This window comes from Trichosurus vulpecula, chromosome 7 (assembly GCF_011100635.1).
Source record: "Trichosurus vulpecula isolate mTriVul1 chromosome 7, mTriVul1.pri, whole genome shotgun sequence".
NCBI classification, from domain to species: Eukaryota; Metazoa; Chordata; class Mammalia; order Diprotodontia; family Phalangeridae; genus Trichosurus; species Trichosurus vulpecula.
The window spans coordinates 58507720-58531582 of NC_050579.1; positions in this window are offsets into that span (position 1 = coordinate 58507720).

Sequence of the window (23863 nt, forward strand, 5' to 3'; positions counted from 1 at the left end):
CACGTACTCTGTCATCCAGTAATACTGGCTTCTTTTTCGTTCCTCCATCGCCTGAATACAGGCATTTTCTTGAGCTGTCCCCCGTGTTCTCCCTCCTCATCTCTGTCTCCTGGCTTCCTTCAAGTCCCTGCTAAAATTTCCACTTCCACAGGAAGCCTTCGTTCTAATGCCCTCCCTGTGTTGATCATCTCCAAATTGTCCTGTACACATTCTGTTTGTACGTAGTCATTTGTATATTGTCTCCCCTATTAGACATAGAGAGCAGGGACTGTCTTTTGTCTTTTTTTTTTTAATCCCAGCATTTAGCGTAGTACCTGGTACATACTAGGTACTTAATAAATGTTTATCTACTGACTGGCTCATGCATTTCTAGAAGGGGAGGACCACCCAGTAGGAATGGAGCCCTGGCTGCTTCTGAAAGAAAAGTCCATAGTATCTCAGGTCTTAATTATACATTATAATTATAATTCAGACAGTGTGCTAAACTTGGAATCATAAAGGCCTGAATTCAAATCCAGACTCAGATACTTACTAGTTATGTAACTTAACCTCTACCTGAATCAGTTTCCTCTTCTGTAAAATGGGGATAATAACAGCACCTACCTTGAAGGGTTGTTGCAAGTATCAAAAGAGATAATATTTGTAAAGTGTAAAGCCCTATGCCAGATGTCATTATCCAGACAGAGATTTGGCCATAGGGTCAGAGATTTTGAGCTGGGATTGTGGATTCAACTCTGCATTTTCCCACAGAGGAAGAAGAGGTAAATAAGTGGCAGCAGGAGGATTTGATGAGGATCAGTCTTTCTGATTCTAAATTCAGCACTTTCTCCTCCACACCTCATTGCCTCACTCAACATAGCCTGGAGGGCAGTTTAAACCTGGTCCAGGTTTGGACTTCACCAGAGACAATATCCTGGGCCCTTCATTATCAGGCAGGGATTTACCCACATAACAATCTTCAGAGCTAGAGAGGAAGGAAATGTTTTACAAGGGGAAAATAGACTAACAATGAGTTCCAAAGGCTTTTTTTGCTTTGAAAGAAATTAAAGTACAACTTCTAATCTAAACTTGAGGCTATATTGGGTCCTGACCTGACCCCAACCAGTCTACCCAGCCTCTTAATGATGGTCTTCACCCTGCCTTGTGCTGGCTCTAGTCATCATCTTTGAACACTGTATAAATATTCATTAATTTTCACGGAGTCCTGAGGGAGGTCAAGCGCCTAGTTGGGCCTGATGATGACAGAGAATTACTGGGCTGCCATAATCCCTCACTGTCATTATTTTCCTTAGAAACAGGGAAACTGAGGCATAGAGGGAGACAAAGTAAAAAGGTTGGGCTTATGGCAAGATGCTGAGTCAGTGGGGAAACCAGTAACCTGGACCTAAGCATTTTTCTATGATCTCCAGGAAGTGGGATATGAGTCGATTCAGCCAGGGTGCTTTCCGCTGCCCACACTCTTGCACGTCAGCAGATAAGGCTCTGGCAGAAGTGCCCTTGAATTGTCAACCTTTGACACAAGCTCATTTTTCTCTCAAGGGAGAGGTAGGGGGTGGGGACCTGGGGGTCGGATTTGGAAGAGAGACATCAGTGATCTGAGCCCTGGCAATGAATCCTTATTTGATGTTGACAAGGTATCTATGACTAAGAGCATACAAGGACAGGATTGAGTTAATAATACAGCCCGTGATGATTGCATCCAGCAGGCCAGTTGTGCCTTTATAACTATAATAAGAACTGGGCAGGATTTACTTTGCCCCTGGCCTTGATAACCATCAGCAACACAGTGGCCCAGCCTAACCACAATTATTTAACTCAATCTGTCCTCTCAGGTGTTGAACACAGCTGCTAGTCATTGGAAAGAGGCTGCGGGGTGGGGGGTGGTGAGGGGGAGGCTGGAGGTGGGGAGGGAGGTTTCACAGGGCTTTGGTTTGCTTGTTTCCATTACCAATGGTGATGAAAAGAATTCTCTGCAAGATAGTTATAGACCATTCTGTCCAGCTCCCTCATTTTACAGTTAAAGAAACTGAGGCCTGGGGAGGGTAAGCCTATCAGACATGGGATACATAGGTAGTATCTGAGATGCTTTGACTCCAAAGCCAATTACCCATCCCCTCTACCAAACTATCTATTGGCTGGGATAATTCCTGGCCTGTTTAAATACTTTCATGTCAGTTGGGATTTGATTGTAATTTTTAAAGAGTGAATTGAAATAAGGCAGGATAATAAATCACATTTATAATGTGGAATTAGGCAGGATAATAACTAACATTTATATAATGCTTTAAGTTTGTGAAGTGAGTGTTATATTATTTTCTGGGTTTTTTTTTAAATGAGGAAACTGAGGTCCACAAATATAAAGTGACTTGTTCAAGGTCCCATAGCAGCTGATAAGTAGCAGAGCTAGGAACTGAAATAAGGTCTCCTAGGGTCACCTCCCTCCCAGAGTTATTGTGAGGCTCAAATGAGGTAATACTTGTAAAGCATCAGCACAGTGCCTAGCACATAGTAGGTGCCCTATAAACACTTGTTTCCCTTCCTTCCTTCCCTCCTTCCCTCCCTCCCTCCCTTCTTCCTTCCTTCCTTCCTTCCTTTCTCCCTTCCTCCCTTCTCTCCCTCCCTCCTCCCTCCCTCCTTCCTTCCTTCCTTCCTTCCTTCCTTCCTTCCTTCCTTCCTTCCTTCCTTCCTATCACTTAGATCTAACCCCCTTTCCATTAGATTGTGAGATCCTTGATAGCAGCGACTGTCTTTTGCCTCTTTTTGTATCCCCAGTGCTTAGTGCAGTGCCTGGCACCTAGTAAGTGCTTAATAAATGTATTTTGATCGGTTTCTATGGAACAATGCTGCCCCTCTTCTTTTCTACACCCTCTCTAAATCAAGACAAATCCCCATGATGCCAAGGAAGTAAACAGTTTTATTTTTGCCTTTAAAAAAATTACGGACTAGAACAGGGCTGTCCAACCTTAGGTTTTTATTGAAACAATATACAATATATTTTGATTTGCTGTTTTAGTGAGAGCTTTGTGGTAGTTCGGCTTCATTTACTAAAGCATTCATGTAAATTTCTATGCTTGTAGGTGTGCCGCATAAATTGAACTACAAGCTGCATGTGGCCACATTTTGGACAGCCCTGAATGAGAAAATCACCACCAAACATAAATATTTTATGTACAAAGAAGGGGAGAAAATGGGGATTATATGTGAAACAATGAATCTATCATGTATACCTTGGTTCTTTTAAAAAACATATATTTTAAAAGTAATGAGATAATGTCAACACTGCCCTGCTTGTCTGTGTCCATTTCAAATTTCCTTCTGTTCTTTTATATGTATTTTAAAATTGTTTTGTTGATTCTATTTCTTCTTTTCTTTTTGCATCCCTATTACTACCTCCTACACTCTCCTTCTCAAATGAAAGAACGTTCTTGTATCAAAAATATAGGCAAGTGAAACAACATTATGTTGTGAAGGTTGTGTCTGAGCTGGGATTCATATCCAAGGCTGGCTTGATGCCCAGTCCAGTGCTCTTTCTAATATGTCATATTGCCTTCTATATGCTGATCATGCTTCTTTCCTAGTCTCTTTCAACCAAAACCAAAACAAAAAAACCTTATACTTACCCACACAGCTTTATTCACAAAGGATTGTATTTACCTGAGATGTAAGTAGTGTGTTTTTAGTATTACTAATAAAAATTTAAAAATTCTTAACAGAGAGTCAATAAACATTTATTTAGCACCTTCTACATGCCAGGCATTGTGCTAATCTCTGAGAGGATATAAAAAGAGGCAAAAGACAATCCTTGCCCTCAAGGAGCTCACAATATAAGGGAGAGACAAGCAAATACACACGCACATACATACACACACATATATACATACACATACACATATACACATGTACATACATACATACATATATACATGCACATACATCTCCCCCCTCAAAATGCTATATACAAGATAAACAGGAAATAATTAGCAGAGGGAAGGTGCTAGAAGTAAGAGGGGTTGGGAAAGGCTTCTTGTAGAAGATGGGGTTTTAGTTAGGATTTAAATAAAACCAGAGAATCCAGTAAGGGAAAATGAGGAGGGAGAACATTCCAGGATGGAAGAGAGCCAGAAGAAATTAATAGAACCAGGAGATGATGGAGTGTCTTGTATTAGGAACAGCCAGGAGGCCAACATCACTGGATTGAGTAGTACATGGCAGAGAATAAGGTGTAAGAAGACTGGAAAGGTAGGAGAGTTCTGGGTTCTGAAGGGCTGTGAACGACATGCAGAGGATTTTGTACTTGCTTCTGGAGGCTAAAGAAATACATTGGAGTATATTGAGTGTTTTGCGGGGGGGGGGGGGGGGGGGCTGCCGGGGCGGGGGGAGGTGGTACAATAAAATGATCAGACCTGCACTTTAGGAAAATCACTGACTGAAAGGCAGTTGGAGATGTGAGATTGAGGGTCAATGGAGAGGTTAAAACAGGTTAGGTAGATTTGAGAATCACCAGCATAAAGATGGTAATTAAATCCGTGGGAGCTGATGAGATCACCAAGTGATGTAGTATAGAGACAGCAGAGAAGAGTGTCCAGGACGGAGCCCTAAGGGACACCAGCATTTAGAGGAGGATCCAGCAAAGGAGACTGAGAAGAAGCAGTCAGATAGGTAGAAGGAGAAGCAGGAGAAAGAGTGATCTCAAAAATCTAGAGAGAAATGAGTTTTAAGTCGAAGAGAGTGAGGTATAGGGAAGAGGTCAAGAAGAATGAGGATTGAGAAAGTGCCATTGGATTTGGCAATTAAGAGATCATTGGTAGCTTTGGAAAGAACAGTTTCACTGAAATGATGAGGTTGGAAGCCAGATTGTAAAGAGTTAAGGAATGACATAAACCCTAAATAAAATGGGCATTTCCATATACATAATAGAACAGAAAAAGATTCTACAAGGTGTCCCCAAATCCTCAGTGCACTTTTAAGCTTATATAGCACCAAAGCTTTTGTAATATCCTGTATATGAAACTGAGAACGTCTGTTTCATATAGCTTAATGCTTGAAGCATTGTCAGACAATGGGATTCATCCTCCTCCTCCCTAGACTACTGAAATAACTTTCTAATGCATTCCTGGACTCCTGTGTCTTTTTAGTCTGAACTAGCTCCTTCATATTCCTGCCAGATTAATGTTTCTTATTCATAGATCTAATTATTTCAATTCTTTCCTCAAAATCCTTCCATGGCTCCCCATTGTCTATGGAAGAAAGTACAAACACCTTCGACTGGCATTGAAGCCCTCCGCAATCTAGGATCAGCTGTCCTAGATATTAGAACGGAGGTTGGCAACCTTTTTCTGTCAAGGGCAAGATAAAAGTATTGTAGGCTTTCTGGGCTAAGAAGCAAAATCAAGGATATTGTATAAGTAATTATATAATGAGAGAGAAAATAAATTTCTACAACTTTTATGGACAAAATTCAAAACATATTAAAAACTTGGTACAATTTTTTATGATACTGGTCTACTAGTGAGAAAAATGGAATTCTTTCTGGAGGAGATAACAACTGTGTTTAATTGGGGTACAAAGCTAGTGTTCCCTATCATAAAATTTTATTGCAAATGTTCCTATGTTGATTTTGAAATATAGAAATTTCTTTTGTACTTGCACTGAGGTTTGAAAAATGCTATTCAACTATAGTTTGAGCTTGGGAAACATATCCACTGCAAATTTGTATAGGAATGGAGTTCTTTTTCTTATTTTAACTGCATGAGAAGGCCATAAAGCAGATTGGCTCAACTTGTGATAATTGTCAAATTGAGTTTATGCTTTTTATATTTAACAGCACGAGAAGGGTATGAAGCAACTTGACCTGACTTGTGATTGTCATCAAACTGACTTCATCACATTGTAAGTTTTGCATATTAGTGCTGTTCTGTCTTGTAATTTTAGGTTGAATTCATTTTGAAACATTGCCGCAAAAGATAATTTCCAAAGTCATTCAGTGTTCAATAATAGTGGTTGGGAGTAGTTCTTCTTATTCAGAAAAATTTTAGTCTTGGCCCTAAGCACACAAAAAAAGTTATCTCACACACACACACACACACACACACACACACACACACACACAGAGTCTCTCTCTCTCTCTCTCTCTCTTTCTGTGTCTGTGTCTTTATATCTGTCTCTCTCTCTCTCTCTCCTCTTTTTCTCTCTCTTTCTCGCCCCTCCCTCCTTCCTTTCTCTCCTCTCCTTCCCTCCTACCCTCTCTGTCTGTCTGTCTCTGGCAAAATGAGTATGTGCTGCACTGGTACTAAAATAAATAAAATGTTGTGGTATGGCAATGCATGTAGCAACTGAAACTGTAGAATTATATCTGCATTACTATGATTTGTAGTGAGCTGAGCAACAGTGGGAAGCAATAAGTGGGCCACATATACTCTATGATAATTCTTCAACTCTGCTGTTGTATTGGGAAAGCAGCCATACAGAATATAGAAATGAAGGAGAATGACTGTGTTCCAATAAAATTTTATTTTAAAAAGTGAAAACCATTCTTAAGTCTTGGACCATACACAACCAGGGTGCAGGTTGAACTTGCCGCCCTCCCCCCTTCCCTCTGACACCCTCCCCATCCCTGTGGTGGTTTACTGACCCTGTTCCTCAAGGCTATGTTGGCATCTGTTGCAATAAATCATTCAGAGCTCAAGGGTTCAAACAAATAATCCTTTTCTTATAATCATATTCCAATGCTCTTAGGTAAAAGCAGCTTCCAAGGTAATTTTTAAAAAGTTCAGGATGATGAAAACAGATAAAAGCTTGTGGCAAGAAAATTCTCTGGGGCTTCAGGATGCTTCCCCTATAGTCAGAGTTGGTATGTTGGTAAATATTTCACAATAGGCTTTCAAAAAAAAAAAGTACATTGGACACACTTTTAAGTTTTATCTGTGTCATTAACATTTCTCCACCTAAACTTTCTTAATTATAGACAATTTACAAAACAATAAACCAAGCCCTGATTTGTAGTATTTGCTGATTTCTCAGATACTCATAGCCCTGTCTATAGGGCTATGTAAATACGATCTATTGTTATTACTCGCATGCTTGCTTCTCTAGTTTTAGAGACACCCCACTCTCCTGGTTCCATCACTATCTCTCTAAGGATACCTTATCTCTTTTACCAACTAGATCTACTTCCTGTTTCCTTTAAAGCGGGAGTTCCATGAAGTTCTGTTCTTGACCCTCTTCTCTCTCTCCCTTGACAATTTCATTCAATCCTGTTATTTCAACTAGTACCTCTATCAGAAGGTCCCCAAATATAGGTATTCAACCCTGACTTCACTTCAGAACTGCAGACCTGCATTTCCAGTTTATCTGCAGGACATCTCTCTTGGAGAGTCCATCGGTGACTCAAAACTTAGAATTTCTAAAATTAAGCTTCTCATTCTCCCTGAACCTCCTTTTCCAGATTTCCCTGGTTCTTTTTTAATGATCCACATCATTTTCAATATCTCCGTGGTATTCTTCCCTCTTCTTCATCCCAAATTCCATTAGAGACCAAGTCCTGATGATTGAATCTTTGTAATGTTTCTCATATCTGTCCCCTCTTTCCCATTCTCGCTGATATCACACTAGCACAGGCACGCATTCCCATCTGCCCAGACTACTGAAATAGTCTCCCAAAGGTCATCTCGTTTTGCTTTTCTCTCCCTCTAACTCATCCTCCATATCAATGTCAGACTAATCTTTATCCAAAGATCTGTTTGTGCCACTCTCCTGCCCCAGAAATCTTTGGTAGCCTCCCAAGGGGAATAAAAGAAAAAGAAGGAATTAAGCACTTATTAAGCTCCTATTATATGCCAGACACTGTCAAATGTTAGAAATTCTACCTCCTTCTCCTGACATCCACAGCTCTTCATAATTTTGCTTCAACACACCTTCCCAGTGTTGTCTCATTTTACCCAATACTCCAGCAAACCCAGATTACCCTCTCTGCCTTAAACATGCTGTCTCCAATGTCCTGTCTCCCTAGCTTTGCTCCCACAGCGTTCTATTCTCAGGTCTTCCTGCTTCTTCTTCATTCAGTTCCAATGCTGCCTCTTCCAGCGTGCTTTCCATAATTTTCACAACTAGTGATTTTGTGGTTTCCCTCTCACACCTCCTATAATACTTTATATTGTACCTATCTAATATGGTTAGAAGGTAATTAAGTGCAGTAGATAGAGGGCTGGCTTTGGGAGTCCCACCTCTGATATATTATTCCCGTGTTTCCGGCAACTTTTTAAGACTATAGGTTGTAAAGAAGGTCCTGACCAGCCTAGGTAGCGGGATTTTTTTTTTTTTGGTCTGGGAGTTCCCTGTACTAAATGTCTAATCCTCTATTCCTAATATATTTATCCTGAATCATTCTGCTATCTATCTGCTTTGTCCTTTCAAGAGGGCAGGGGCTAGCTTTGACTTAATCTTTGTTTCTTACCTAGCACTTTGTCTTCTGCATTTATAGATAGTACAGTGGGTCGAGAGTTAGGTCTGGAGGCAGGGAGACCTGAGTTCAAATCCAGCCTCAGACATTTACTAGGTGTGTGACCCTTGGCAAGTCACTTAAATTCTATTTGCCTCAGTTTCCTCAACTACAAAAAGGAGATAATAATACCACCTATCTCCCTGGGTTGTTGTGAGGATCAAAGGAGATAATATTTGTGATGCCTTTAGCGCTGAGACTGGCACAAAGTATATGCTATACGAATGCTGGTTATTAAGCACACAGTAGGTGCTTAATAACTGTTTGTTGAACTGAACTGGAATTAGTTTTCCCAAGTTTCTGGATAGGGGTTGAACCATGTGAAAAACAAATTTGAGATGCCACATCTGATTGGAGGACTTCTCTGAGCCTACCTCTCTCTATATTTTGTATTTGCTTCTGTGTGTGTGCTTTTCCACAATATAACATAAGCTCTTTGAAGGCAGGAGCTGCCTGTGAAAAGTCTTTGTAGTTGGTCAGCCAGTCTTTTAGTTGGTCAAGATTGTGAAGTCCTTGAAAGCAGGGACTGTCTTTTGCCTCTTTTTGTATCCCTAGCACTTAGCACAGTGCTGGCACATAGTAGGTGCTTAATAAGTGTTTATTGACTGAAGCCTTTATTAAGCTGTTGCTATGTGCCAGGCACTGTGTTAAGTGCTGGGATAACAATGAAGGTCAAAAAATAATTCTTTAAAGGGGGAGATAAATGTCAATAATTAGGTTCACACAAGCTATGGATATAGAATAGATAGAAGGCAATATAAGAGGGGGAAGGCATGGGAAGGGAGGGGAGATGGAAGGGACTTGGAAACACCTCCTACAGAGGATGGGACTTGAGATAAATCTTGAAGGAAGTCAGAAAAGCCAAGAGATAGAAATGAAGAGGCAGAGAATTCCAAGCATGGGAGACAGCCAGGGCAAAGTCACTGTGCCTAGCACACAGTAATTGTTCAATATTTGTGAGATTGAACTGACCTGGAAAAAATACAGAAATTAACCTGGGCTTTGGTGCCTTGGTTTTGTGTTTAGCATGTCCAATACCATGTTATATAGTTTTTTGCTTGAAGATTTCTGTATCCTGCTAACTTATAAGCTTGTTGAGGGCAGTTAGTCTTCACTTGTTCATCATCTTCTGTGCCTCACACAGTACTTTTCACTCAGTAAATACTTAATAAAAGTATGCTGAATTTGAATCAGAATTCTTTCTCTTCATATTCAACTCCCATTTCTCTTTATTTCTCTGGCTTAGCCCCACTATGACCCTTTGAAGACATTTGTTTCTCTGCTTTTCCTCAACACACACTTAGCTAGAAATGTGTTTGCATAAATACTAGCAGATGAATTTTTAAAATATCACTTTTTTCCCTCCTGGCACTTAGTGAGAGAATCCAGCAAAGATAAACAGAGGAGTATCACATTAGAAACACAACAGATGGGCTCCTGCTGGGGGCCTGGACTTCCCCAGAGTTTCACATTTTGGGGATGTAGGATTATGGCAAAACCTCCTTGTGATGTTCTCACTCAGTGTTTCTTGGGTACAATATTAATTGCTTAAAGGCTGGGTTTAATGCATACTTTCAGCCAAATTTTTCCTCTGGGGAAAGACAACCACTTCATGCTAGTGATTTTCTTCCCCAACTGATCAGAAATTCAGTTTAATTGTAGAATCTGGGAAAACAGAGGAAGGAAGATGTGGGCCTCCCGCCCAACTCAAGGTTCCAGGTCAGAGGGGAAATGAATCAATTGCTTGTCCAATTGAGGTAGAATTTGAAAAAAAAAGAAAAAAGAAAAACTGAAGTGATTCATTTGGTTGCTCTCCGTGGTAGTCTTTGCTGCTCCCCTTTCAATCCTGACTATACTTCCCAGAAGCACACCCAAACTCCTGGGAGCTAATCTTGGCCCACTACCCAATCCTAGCTCCCAGCCCTATCCATGGCCTTGAATGAGTAAGGCATTGCGTCCTCTATGGGTCAGTTGCCGACTCCCCACCTCCAAGCGGGATGGGACAGCTATGTTGAGTATTAGGAGTGATTAACAGAGTCCAAGGAAAAGAGCTCTCCTGGGGAAAGAGGGTGTGGTAAGAGGAATGAAAATAAATAGGATGCTGTGCCTGGTTAAACCAGAGTTCATTTAGCAAACAAATCCAAGAGGATAGGCAGGTGGCAGGGGTTAAAAAAAAAAAAAAACTTTTCCCCAGCAGTACAAAGCTGGGTAAATCCATAGGATGATATATAGAGATGGAAGGGACCCGTAAGATCACTCTTTGTTTTATAGTTAAGGAAATTGATTTTAATGTAGTACTTTAATGTTTATAAAGCACTTAACATGCATTATCTTATTTGAGAATCACAACCTGTGAGTTAGATAGTAAAATACGATTATTCCCATTTTATAGATAAAGAAACTGAGGCTCAGAGACACTATGTTTTTTTACTCATGGTCTCACAAGCTAGGAGCAGGATTTGAACCTAGGTCTTTTTTTATTCCAAGGCTAACACTCTTTCCATTATACCACACTGCCCAGGATGACCATCTATTCAATAAACCAAAGATTTTTTTTAAAATAGATCTCATTCTATTTGACCTTCCTGCAGCTTTTGATGCTGTTATCCCACCTCCTAGGATATTTTCTCTTCTCTTGGCTTCAAAGATGGTACATTTATCTAGTTCTCCTTTCACCATTTTAATCATCCCTTCATTGGTTCTTGATCCTCTTCTAGATCCCTTAGCGTAGGTGTTCCCCCAATGGCCTCTTCTTGACTTGATTCTCTTCAGTTTCATTGATTCTTTTGGCTTCAACTATCCCTTCTGTGCAAATATTACCAAAATCTATCTTTATTTATCTCTCTTTGTCTCTGTCTCTGTCTGTCTGTCTGTCTCTCTCTTTCTCTCTCCTCCCCCTTTTATCTGAACATGTTCTTTGAGCTCCAGGCCTACATTTCCGAATGCCTATGGATCACTCCCACCTAGATGTACCACCATTATCTTCTGTATGCTACTCTTTATTTTCATCCCTAAACCTTCTCCTTATCTGTCTTCACTGTCTCTGTCTGTGGCATATCCCTCCCCGCCAGGTTCCCATGTTAGTAACCTTGGGACTATCTTTGATGACTCACTCTGCTTGACCTTAAATCAGATCATAGCTCTAGAGCTGGAAGGGACCTGAGTCCATCTATTTCAGCCCCTTCATTTTACACATGAGGAACCGAGGATTCAGTGAAGTGATTTAAGGTTGAATGGCTCTGGGCCACATGGCTTGTACTTGTTAGAAGGAGGACTTTGAGAGCAGGTTTTCCTGACTCTGAGGCCAGCCCTTTATCCTTTGCCAAGCTGCCTTTCACTCTAACCTAGTCAGTTACCAGGTCTATGAGACTGTAGTTAGTGCATTTCATCACCATCTCTAGCAGCCCTCCCTTCTCTCTGTTCCCACCATCACCAACCTAGCTCAGGCCCATATTGCTATCTGTTTAGACTACTCTAATAGCTTTCTCATAGGTCTTCCCACTTAGACTCTTCCTTACTCCCATCCACCCTTCTCCCTGTTGCCAAAATAACCTGCCTAAATCTGTTCATGTTACTCCTCTGCTAAAATACTGTACTGGCTCCCTGTTGCCTTTGGGTAAAGTTCATACTCTTCGTTGAACTCAAGGGCCTCCTCAGTCTATAATCACTTAATTTTTTAGCCTTATGCTTGTGTGACCTTGGACAAACATCTTGATACCTCTCTTGATATTTCAATTTTCTCATTTGTAAAATGAGAGGGTTGAATTAGTTGATCAGTAAGCACCATTCCAGATCATTATCTACTGTCCCAAGATACTATGTTACTCCTTTCCACATACTCTATGTCTAGCCCAGGGATGGAGAACCTGCAGCCTCAAGGCCACATGTGGCCCTCTAGGTCCTCAAGTGCAGCCCTTTGATGGAATCCAAACTTCACAGAACAAATCAAAGGGCCGCACTTGAGGACCTAGAGAGCTACATGTGGCCTCGAGGCCACAGATCCCCCACCCCTGTTCTAGTCAAACTGCCCTCTACACATGCCTTATGTTGTCATGCTTTAATGATTCCTCATGCCAGGGTGCCTCGCCATCTTTGCCTGTTGAACTCTTATCTATCTTCTTAAGGCAAACTCAAACACCATTTCCTCCAGGAAGCTTTCCCTAATTACCCTGGTTGATGATGACTTTCTCTCTCAGATCTCACATATTTTTTGTAAATCATTAATGTAATTATCATGTCATATTGCATATTATAACTATCCCCTTCTGGAATGTATTGGGATAGTGTTTTAGCTAAACCTTTATTTGTGTTTTTTTGTTGTTGTTGTTGTTGGGGGGAAGGTTTCAGATCTGTAATTTGTTGGTAGAGGGAACACGCAGTGTGTAAAATCTCCTTTCACAGAAGAAAATTCAAGCTCCTATACAATTCATCATCTTAGAGAGTAACCTGGAGGCATTGAGAGGTTAAATGATTTTCTCATAGTCATACACCTAATATAAGTCAAAGTTGAATGTGGGTCTTTTTGACTTTTGACCAACCTTCCCTCTCCTCTGCAACACTGCCTCTCCCATAGGGGTGGGGATGGGGCAGGGCATTACATTACTCGATTGCTGAAGAATTGATTGAGAGACTTGGGGAATCTCTCAAAGCTGAATAATGATCCTATGGGGGAAGGTGAAGGAAAGAGAATAAGCATTTATATTGATAGTATTATATTTATAGTATATTCCAGTCATTGTCCTAAGTATTTTTTTCCCTCTCTTTCTTTCTAATATTATTCATTTGAACCTCATGACAACTCTGCAATGTAGGTGCTACCAGGTGGTAGATGGCTCTCATCAAAAACGTAGGCCCTGCCTTGACATTTGTTGTCCACCTGTTTTTGCCTCGAAGGCTCTATGTCCGGTACTGAAATCATGAACTTTTCTGGGGAGGAAATGAGGAGCTACCAAAGATTTTTGAGGAGAGGAGCATCATGAACAGATTTATCCATAAGGAAGATTCATACTAATCCATACATGAGTAGGGTTTGCAGCAATAGGGCAAAATCATGGGAAAATTCTTAACATTTTCAAGTTCTGACGTTCACTTGTGATTTAAGGGCATGCGAGGCCAGGAACAGGGACTTTCAATAATAGCCAGCCATCATTTTCAAAGAGTATTTTAGGTTGTTTACAATGCTATGGCAATCCAGCAGTAGTTTGCCCCTTTTCAAGGAACCTCTTGGAAACCAGAAGGCTAGCCTTCATTAAGTCCTGTACCGGGCTCTTTCTCTCTGTATCACTGGGTTGTTTTTTTCCTATCTACTGAAGTTTTAGTATGTAAAATATTCAACTTCCTCTTAAACCAGGTTTTTCACTTTCCAAATCACTAGCATCTGGTTTTATGCCTGTGAATGATAGGGGTGGGAGAGCAGAGGGAGGAAGATCAAACCAAAAGGTCAAGTTCAAATTCATGGACTGCAGGCAGCTGCAGCATTGGATTAGAGCTGCCAGGGTAAACCACTCAAATTAACTTGCTTTGTTTATCACTATTTTAAAACTTGCCCCTGAACTTCCTGGTTTTGGCCGGAAGGAGCCACAGAAAAGCAGCGTGAGAAAAGTTGGCTCACTGGCAGTCTGATTCAAACATAGCCTTTCTGAAAGGATTATCATCTTCCTGTTCCCCCCAAAATGCCCAGTTTAGAATACCACAATAATAGTATCGGGCATTTAGAGCCCTTCACTATCTCGTCCTAGTCTATCTTTCTCGGCTTATGACGCATTACTCACCTCCATGCCCTCCACATTTTAACCAAACTGGCTTAGAGGATCATTTACATATTCACATATTTAGAGGTGGAAGTGATTTGAGAATCTGATCCAACTCCCTCATTTCACAGATAAGGAAACAGAGGTCAAGAGAGTGATTTACCCAAATTTATGCTAGTAGTAAGTGCAAAGATGAAATTCGAATTGTTTCTAGAATCTTAGTGCCTTTGGCACAAGCTTAGAAAACCCTTTTTCCTCATGTCCATCTCTTAAAATCTTTAGCTTCCTTTTGGTCTCAGCTCTCAGGCACCTATCAGACACCTTTCTGTATTTTCCTAATTGGTTATGCTTTCTCCTTTCTTAAATGGTCATTTATATACTAACAAGGTGCCATATTGTATCTTCTCCCACCCCAGGGGAATGTAAGCTCCTTGTGGGTAGGGACTATTTTTAAAAAATTGTCTTTGTATCTCCAGCATCTCATCTTCCTCATCTTTGTCTTGCCTCTGGACCCAGATGACTCCCGAGGAGAGTGAGGCTGGTGACTTTGCACAGCCCTCCTTTCCTTAAATCCAATTCACTTGCAAATCATGGCATCACCTTCCTGATGTCATGGTCCTCTTCGAGAACAAGGACAAACAACAATTTATCTGGCACAGTGCTCATAAGCAGGCATTTAATAAATATTTGTTGGATTGGATTGGGTTAGGTACATATCAGACACTTAATAAATAATTGTTATTTGACAAGTTGTTGAAAAGCAGTGGAATGAGAAATGTATACTAGACGTGAAAATCTGCAGGACATGTCCTGTAGCTCTGTGCGCCTGTTTTTGTCCTACAGGTTCTGTGTCTACACCAGGCTGTTATTGACTCTCAATAAATAAACATTTTTTAAGCAAATAGTATTTTCCAAACACTGTGCTAAAAAGAGCCAAAAACCATTCCTTGCTCTAAAGGAGCTCACACTCTAATAAGGGAGACAACAAACAAATATATACAACAAGCTCTGTCTCTAGCTGTGTGACCAAAGACACTTCTCCTCACTTCTCCCCGACTCAGCATCCTCATCTGTAAAATGGGGAATTATAGTACTTGCACCGGTTTGTGGTGAGCAAAGAGCCTTGCCAATTCTTAACAGGCTATAGAAATGGAAATTAAGGCTTCTGGAGAAATTGTTGTTGTTGTGACAGGTGAGTGGCAAAACAAGGAGGGGGGAAAATCCACGTGAAGCCAGTGCAGTAGGCAGATTCTTCTAGGGCAGAGGCTGCTGAAATCTCCCTCCCCACGCAGAAAAGTACAAAAAGTACCCGTCATCTGGCCGGGGAGGCACCAGTTGCCCCTGTTGGGGTGGCCCCTAAATTCTCGTGGAGGAACAGTCACCTTTTCTTTTCAGGCGTGTCTCAGGGCCAGGGAGGGTCCGTCCCTGTAGACGGCTCGGCTCGCCCTGTTCCATTTTCAGCATCTTAAAGGAGGGGGGAGTGGAGCTGGCCCCAGGACAGAACCGCTGCCAAGTTCTCTGGGTAACGGCCTTTTGAAAGAGCACTTCAAGCCTGAGAAGTCAGAACTAGTAAACAAAGGAGGATGGCAGTCAGGTGACTTCTCCAGCTGAGCCTTCTTAGACAGCCAGGCTTTTGTAGTTCCCGAGGGGGCCTCCCCATCGCCTGAGTCAGATGGGGCGGGACGGACCACAGCTCCAAGTTCACCTTTGCATGCTGCCCGCCTCCTAGCTCCCCTGCGCTCCCGCCCTCTCTCTAACCCACTCAGATGCTGTCAGCCTCCTCGGCCAACTTGCTCTTTTGAAAGTCTATTTTTCTCCCTCTCCTCTCTCTGGGCAGCCAGCTCCTCTGCTATTTACCCCTAAACACACCCAGCACTCATCAGAGCCCGGGCCTGGGGAAGTTTTGTGACTCATTTGGTACTTGGGTATTTCGGGTTTGTTGCTGTTCAGCAGTCTCTCTGGGAAGAGCGATGCTGAGCCAAAACAGAAAGGAGAGGGGAGAACTGGGGTGGGGGTGGGGACGGGGAGGGGGAGGGCTAATCCAAGCTATGGAAAAACACCACGGAGGTGCTGCTGTCAAAGCTGCGACCCAGGGAGTGCGGAGGTTCCAAAAGCAACGGGAAGACGAAATAATCCCCTTATTAGAACATCAGCGAGAGCCCCCGCATGCACACGTCTCAGCCTGCTGAGGCTGCCTGAGAGGCAGCTTCCAGGAACCCAATGGGAATGTGGCTGTGGGGGAATATTTGGGAGCAGCAGCTGAACCCAAGCTGTGTCTGGAAGGCCAAGGTCAGGTGGAAGGGGGTGTAGTTTGGGGATGAATTGGGGATGGGCCATCCAAAACAACGGAGACCTTTTGCATCTTTCCCATTTCTGCCCTTCCCCAAACAGCTGCCTTTCATGGGACTTACCAGATCATAGCATCAAAGTTCTGGAGCTGGAAGGGACCTCGGAGGCCATCTAAACCAACTCCCTTGACTTTACAGAAGGGGAAAGTGAGGTTCAGGGAGGCCGTGATTTGCCCACTTGTAGGTGGGTTCGGAGGAGACAGTGTTCTCTTCTCTCTGTAGCACCCTTTGCCAGTATCCCACGTAGGTTGGGAGGGGCAGTAAGCTTTGTAGGTCAGCGTACTGAAGGCGTAAGGAAGGCTTCTTGGGAGAGACTTGTACAATGGAACGCAATATAGTACTGTAACAAACATTTATTAGAAGCTTCTCGTGTGCAGAGCACAGTATTAGGTGATGAGGTTAGGAGAATATAAAGTTTAGATAACTTTAAAGTTTAGACATAGTCCTTGACTTCAAGGAATTTACAGACGTGCACAAGATCAGACACCAACCTGGAGAAGGCAACATACAATAACACACACATTAGATGAATTTCAAATCAAAGTGCTCTGTGATGTCTGAAGGAGAGAAGACGTGGTAGGAAGAACACTGACCTTGGAACTAGAAGATCTGAATTTACTAGCCCTGGAACTGTGGGCGGGTCACTTTGCTTCCCTGAGACTTCTGAGACTCACCTGCAGAATGGGGAGAATAGTACCACCACCATCCACCTTGCAAGGCTCTTTACCGTGAGGAAAGCACTAAACCATTATGCAAATGAGAGTGGTTATTGGATTTGGGAGACTAATCATCTGGCAGCCAATTGAGCCCCCCCACCCCCATACTCCTGCCACCTTCCTTGTGTTTCTATTTATTCTCCTCTGAAAGGTCTACTATACTAGACTCTAAGTTACATTAGGGCAGGGGCTCTTGTGTTATCCAAACTTTGAATTTCCCCTAGTGCCTAACACATAGCAAGTGTCTGTAGAATTGCATTGAATTTTTGGACGGTGACCTCTATTTTTTTTACTGACTTTAAAAAACAAAACGATGATTACAGACTGTGACATTTGTAGGTCACTCTCTAAGTTTGGGCTTGTTTTTCAGAGGCTATTTTATTTCCTCCTAAATATCATTCATTCCAAAAACACTTATTGGACAACTACCATGTGGAAAGCACTCTGCTAGGCAGTGTGTGTGTGTGTGTGTGTGTGTGTGTGTATGCGCAACTGAATAAAACATAATCTTCACCCACACACAGCTTACTGATAGTTTACTTAGGGGCTAGGATATGGACCAAAAGAACTACATTAAGAAGTAAAATATAAAAATGATCCTATAAGTGTTAGTAAATGCTACCATAGTTCAGGTGGAGGAGAGATCACTTTCAGTTTCAGAAGTCGACTTTCTTCATGGAGTAGAAAAATATTTGAGGTGGGTAGGATTTTGGTTCAGGATTAGAAGAGTGGATTTTTTTTAACTTAAGCCTGGAAGGCCAACCAGGGTCAAATTAGGCACTGATTGACACTCCCGTAAGTATCGATCGCTGCCTAACCTAGCAGCTGAACATCAGTGAAAAGACTCTGAAAGGTCTATAGCGATTTCTGTTTCTTTAACATGTGTTGTCCTCTAAAACAGGTTTTGGCAACATTAGTTGGTTGCTTATGCTCAAATTCTCCAACAACAAATTCTATTTTTATATATAAATATGGAAATATAGTATATATTATGTATCTCTCTCTCTCTCCATATATATATATATATATATATATATATATATATGACTATACATACACATTCACATATATCAAGTTTAGAGTGTCTATATATAGATATAGAATACATTTCTATCTGTATCTATCTGTCTGTACACTCTATCTAAACTTTATCTAAATCAGCTAGACAGTAGGGCTTAGCCTAATTTCTGAAAGACCAGCCTTCCTTTAGATGTGATTAACTGGGAACAAAGATCAATATGTATATCCGTTAAATGTTCATAGGATTTAAAGGTGAAAGAGACTAGTTCTACTCCCTTATTTTCTTTTTTCAATTAAGCATTTATTTTCTCTCTCTCCCACCCTCCTTCAACTCCCTTATTGTATAAATGGAGAAATTGAGACCCACTAGAGGTTAGATTTGTAGCAAATAGTGGAGCAACAAAATGATCTCAGGTTCTCTGATGCTATAGACTATGCTCTTTCCACCACAAGAAGACTTAAGTCTTTTTCCAACCAGAAACATCTGAAACTTAGTAACTCCTAAGTTCCCCTGTTCTTCTCCTTGTTTTTTGCCCTGTAACTAAATGTAACCAGTTTCCGTCAGACCTGGGACTCTAGGTTTCATTGCTTGGCTTTTGATATGTTCAGCCACCTTGGGGGAAGTTCCCCTTTCTGTCTTTGACTTTGTCTCTGTCTCTGTCTCTGTCTCTCCCTCCTCCATACTTAAATGGAATACCATAGGGTTTTAAAAAACACATTATAAAGTGCTTTCCTAACATGGTTCAAGAGTATTAAGTACTGATAGAGAACAAGTTAATCTTGGCTCCTCCTATTAAAGAACTAATCAGAGAAAACAAGGAAGCCAAGTTGGAAGGGGAAGGATAGGGTAGCAGTGGAATCATGACCATCTAATTCGGGGCTTCTCTTTTTTGTGTGTCATAGACTCCCTTGGAAGTCTGAAGAAGCCGAAATAAAATAAAATACATAGGATTACAAAGGAAACCAATTATATTAAAATGTTATGAAAATATTTTTTAAATAAGTTCATGGGCTCCAGGTTAAAAACCTCTGAATTCTAGAGAGACTTGGGGTTGAAATATTCACTGAATAACTGGAATCAACTGCCTTTGTCCTTCCTGCTTTACTTAGAATGAAACAGCAAATCTACTTCCTATCTATCCTTATGTCCCCAAGACATAAGAAAAATCCAGCCCAAAGCAAGACTGTTGATGCTTTCTTTTGTAACCACTTGCTGGGCAGTTACAGTCCCAGGGGAGAGAATTTTGTCTGACCATCAATTTTTATTCTCTTCCTTTAGGCACCATAAAGGGACCAGAGGCAGAGCTGGGTTTTTTCCTTGTGGCAGAAGTTGCAGCTACCACTAGTAAATAATGCTGCACTGTATGCTCTTAAGTTATAAATTGTCCCTTTTTAATAAATGAAGCCTCCTGGAGTGGGATGGGACCAATAATGGCCTCTTCCAGGCCTCTCAGGTGCTCTTTCATATATACTGAGACAGTCATTTACTGAAGAGGGCCTTAATGGCCTGAAAAAAATTAATACACCTGTCAAAGTGCTTCGTTTATAAAGCAGAAATAACTTATATGTTCACTGTGTACACTTACTTATCCATCTTATCTCTAGGGGTGGACTCCCACGGGGAACTACTGGGCACATACCCAGAAGTTTGCAAGTTACACAAACCTCCAATAGCCTATGGAATGGCTTATGATTTTCTAGGAGAGGTATTACTTGTTGGGGAAAAGGGAGAAAACAGGTTCTTCCTTGTCCCAGAGCACTCAGTTGGGAGATTTTTTTTAACCTTCTCACTTGCCACCCGCCTCCCCCAATCACTTTTTATTTTTCATTATGCTTGTTTGTATACTGACTGATTGACATCGCCTATCTATGCCATTAGATCATAAGCTTTTTGAGGGCAGAGACTGAATTTCTCATCTTTCTAACCTTGGTACCTTAGACAGAGTAAATGCTTAATAAATATATTGTTAAATTGAATGAAAGCTGGGTGATTACTTGTAACATGAATCACAGGAAGGACCCATGCCTTGGGCAGGGATTAATTTAGATGACCTTTGTGGTCCCATCTGACTCTGCAATTCTATAATGCTTATGAATTGAGAATGGTGGCAGCGCCTTAACCAGGGCTGTGTCTCAATGAGAATGCAAACAGTACTTGTGATCTTGCCACACTGTAGAAAGGAAGAGAGCAAAGTACTTACTTAGCAAGATTAATTAATCAAAATAGGAAGTGACCAAATGGTTGGCCAGGGAAGTTCCTCCCCATACCCTGACCTGTTCCCCATCCTCTTCAATGAAACTTCATGCTTTTGCTTCATTTTTTGGCCCAGAGTCAGTTGGTGATATGTCCCTAGTTACAGCTACAGCAGTGGCCTGTGTCCTTGGAACTTAGAGCCTGGAATTTGAGGACTCTACTCTGGTGGCAGCTTTGTTTCCACATGCCATTTCATCCATCTTGCATTTTTCTCTTGTTAAGCTCCTCCAGGGTGGAGTGGATCTGAGACCTTTTCATGTTCCCCTTTGCAGTGACACATTGCCTCACTTCTTATTGTGACAGCCTCGGATTCCAAGGGGAAAAATTCAGGAACAGAGACCTGACCCTGGACTGAGTAATCTCGGAGTTGATGGGTCAGTTTCCTGTGAGATTGCAGATTTAGAGCTGGAAGGGTCCTTAGAGATTATTGAGTGCATTTCATTTGACAGATGAGGAAACTGGGACCCAGAGAATAATGGCTTGTCCAAAGTCACCCTGAAAGTAAATTATGGTCTCAGATTCAAAACCAGGTCCTCCCATCCAAATCTGGCACTCGTCCCATCACTGTATTCCCCTTCTCCATTTCCCTTGATAGTCCTTCAGATATTAATTTCCAAAGACAAATGATCAGAAACCCCCTAAGCCTCAATTAGTCTCGATTTCCAATACAGCTGCTTAGAACTCACTCTCTGTAAACAGGAAACGCCTTGGGAAGCACTGATGAGAATTTATTTTTCACTTCTTTTGAACCTTTAAAAAACCTAAGCATTTGAGTTGACATTTGTTCAGCAATACAGCTAATGAGTTTGAGCTTCACCCTGAAGGTACTGGCTTTACATGACCCACATTGGTGTGCCCTGTGCTGCCTAGCAGGTGCTCACTTATTGCAGAATTAATCTATAACTCATTTTGCCTTGTAAAATGCTTGTCCCAATCAAGGGAGTTGTAAGTTAAACAGTGTGTATTTGCTGTCATGGAAAAGGAAGGTATTTACTCAGTCCTAAACCAATATTTAGACACTGCTCTGCTCGGGGAATATGGAAAATTTAGCACTGGGCAGGAGAAAGACAGTGTGAGAACAGAAGGTTAGGGAGGTGGAGGTTTAATGATATCAGGAAGGGGCTAGGTGTCAGGATGGCTCAATTCTAAATCTGACATTGCTACATACATGCTTTGGGCTGAGACCATCCCAATGCCAATAGCCTCTTCATCCCTATGTCCTGCCTACCTTGTCCATTCTGTCTAGAAATGTAGTTCCTTTGGAGGTATTTCCACTTGTTGGTCAACATCCAAAGATCTCACAAGTAGAGTTCCGACAGCTAAGTAAATGTTTGTAAGCTGCCTAAAACCTGTGATTCTCAGCAACTTCACCCTCTTCCTTCACTCTGAAGAATCTGAAAGGAGATGCACAGGACAGAAGGTCATTTTGTATTGTTTCATGAGTTGCTATGTCAAATAGCTCATCTCCTGGTGGTAAAAAGCCTGTCCTTACTTAAGGTGATTCTTAGAAAACAGACACAATTGTCTGCTGCAAGGACCAAGCTTGACTCCATTCGAGCCTCATAGAAGCTTCTAGAATCTTGTGTTCGGTCCTCTGACAGAGACAGAGGGTGGGTCACCTCCACAGTATGATGAGGTGTTGGAGTAGGACTTTGTGGAGATGCAGCTCTCAGTGTTTGACAAATTCAATCATAAAGTTGGAGAGGTAATTTTATCCATTCCTCAGCTTCTATGGTGGTGACTCATTGTCCTCTCCCTTTACCCAATAAACTCCCATGACTTCCTATCACCTCCAGGATATAATATGTTATATAATATAAAATATAATATATCATATATAGCATATATTCTCTTCCCTTTTCCTCTTTGCTGTTCCTCACCCATGACACTCTATCTCTAGACTCCGGGCATTTTCTGTGGCTGGCTTCCCATGCCTGAAATTCTCTCCCTCTTCATCGCTTTCTCTTGGCTTCTCTGGCTTCCTTCACATCCAATCCCACCTCTCACAGGAAGCCTTTTCTTATCCCTCTTAATTCTTGTGCCTTCCCCCGGCAGATTATCTGCAACTTATTCTGTAGATAGCTTGTTTGTACAAAGTTGTTTGCATGCTGTCTTCCCATTAGCCTGTGAGCTCCTTGAGGGCAGGGATGGTCTCTTGCCTTTGTTTGTAGCCCCAGTGCTTAGCACAGCACCTGGCACATGATAGGTGCTCAATAAATGTTCGTTGACCAACTGCCTGCCCTAGGAGTTTCTATAGAGCTTTATGTTTCTCAGTGCACTTTCTACATTCTATGTCATTTTATGGGCATTTGTGTTCATGTGTTATCTTTACCTATACAAGTAAGTTTCCAGTATCCAGGAATGGTTTCTTCTTTGAACCTCCATGACAATTAGCAGAATAAATAATAATGATGATAATAATAAAATGACATTTCTCTGACTTTTTGAGGTTTGTAAAGTGCTTTATTTGCATGTTCTTGCTTGATCAGCACAACACTTTGAGTTTAGTAGTACAGGTACTATTTCCTCATTTCATGAATGGGTAAACAGAGTCTCAGGGACATGAAGGGATGTTTTTATATTTGCCAGATCTGGGATTTAAACCCAGCTTATCCTTACTTCGAATCTAGTACTTTCTACTGGACCTTGCATGTAGAAAGTACTCAGTGAGTGGATGCTCAACCTGATGACCATCTTCCTTGTTCTTTGGTCTCTCATGCAATGTCCATCATATTCCTTAAAGAGTCTCCCTAGTCAGGAAGTTTGTTCCTGCCCAATATAGGTTCACCTTATTTTTGTCCCAACTCCAATAAGAACAGCTAGCATTTACACAGCAATCCTGGGACACAGAAGAAGAGAATCTCTGAGTTGGAAAGAACCTTATATCATTTGGTGCAGACCCCTGATTTCATAGATGAAGGAATTAAGGCCAAGGAATGGAACTTGACTTGCCTAAGGTCATATAATCAGTTAGTGGAAGAGCCAGGATGAGAGCTCACATCTTTTGACTGCTGCTTCAGATTGGGAACTACTGGGATAGTGGTTACAGACTCCTGGGACACCACAGAGTCATTGCAAAAATACAAGGGGACACTGTGATAAATAAGCAAATGTACCTTCTGTAGACTGATTAATAATATACCACACACATATGCATTAACTATTTTCAAGTGTATGTGGGTGCTATTGTGATGAATAAAAATAATTTTAAAGGGTTCTTGAAGTATTTTCTCAATTGGTATCACTAATAACACTACTGTCTTGTGGGTGTTTGTAAA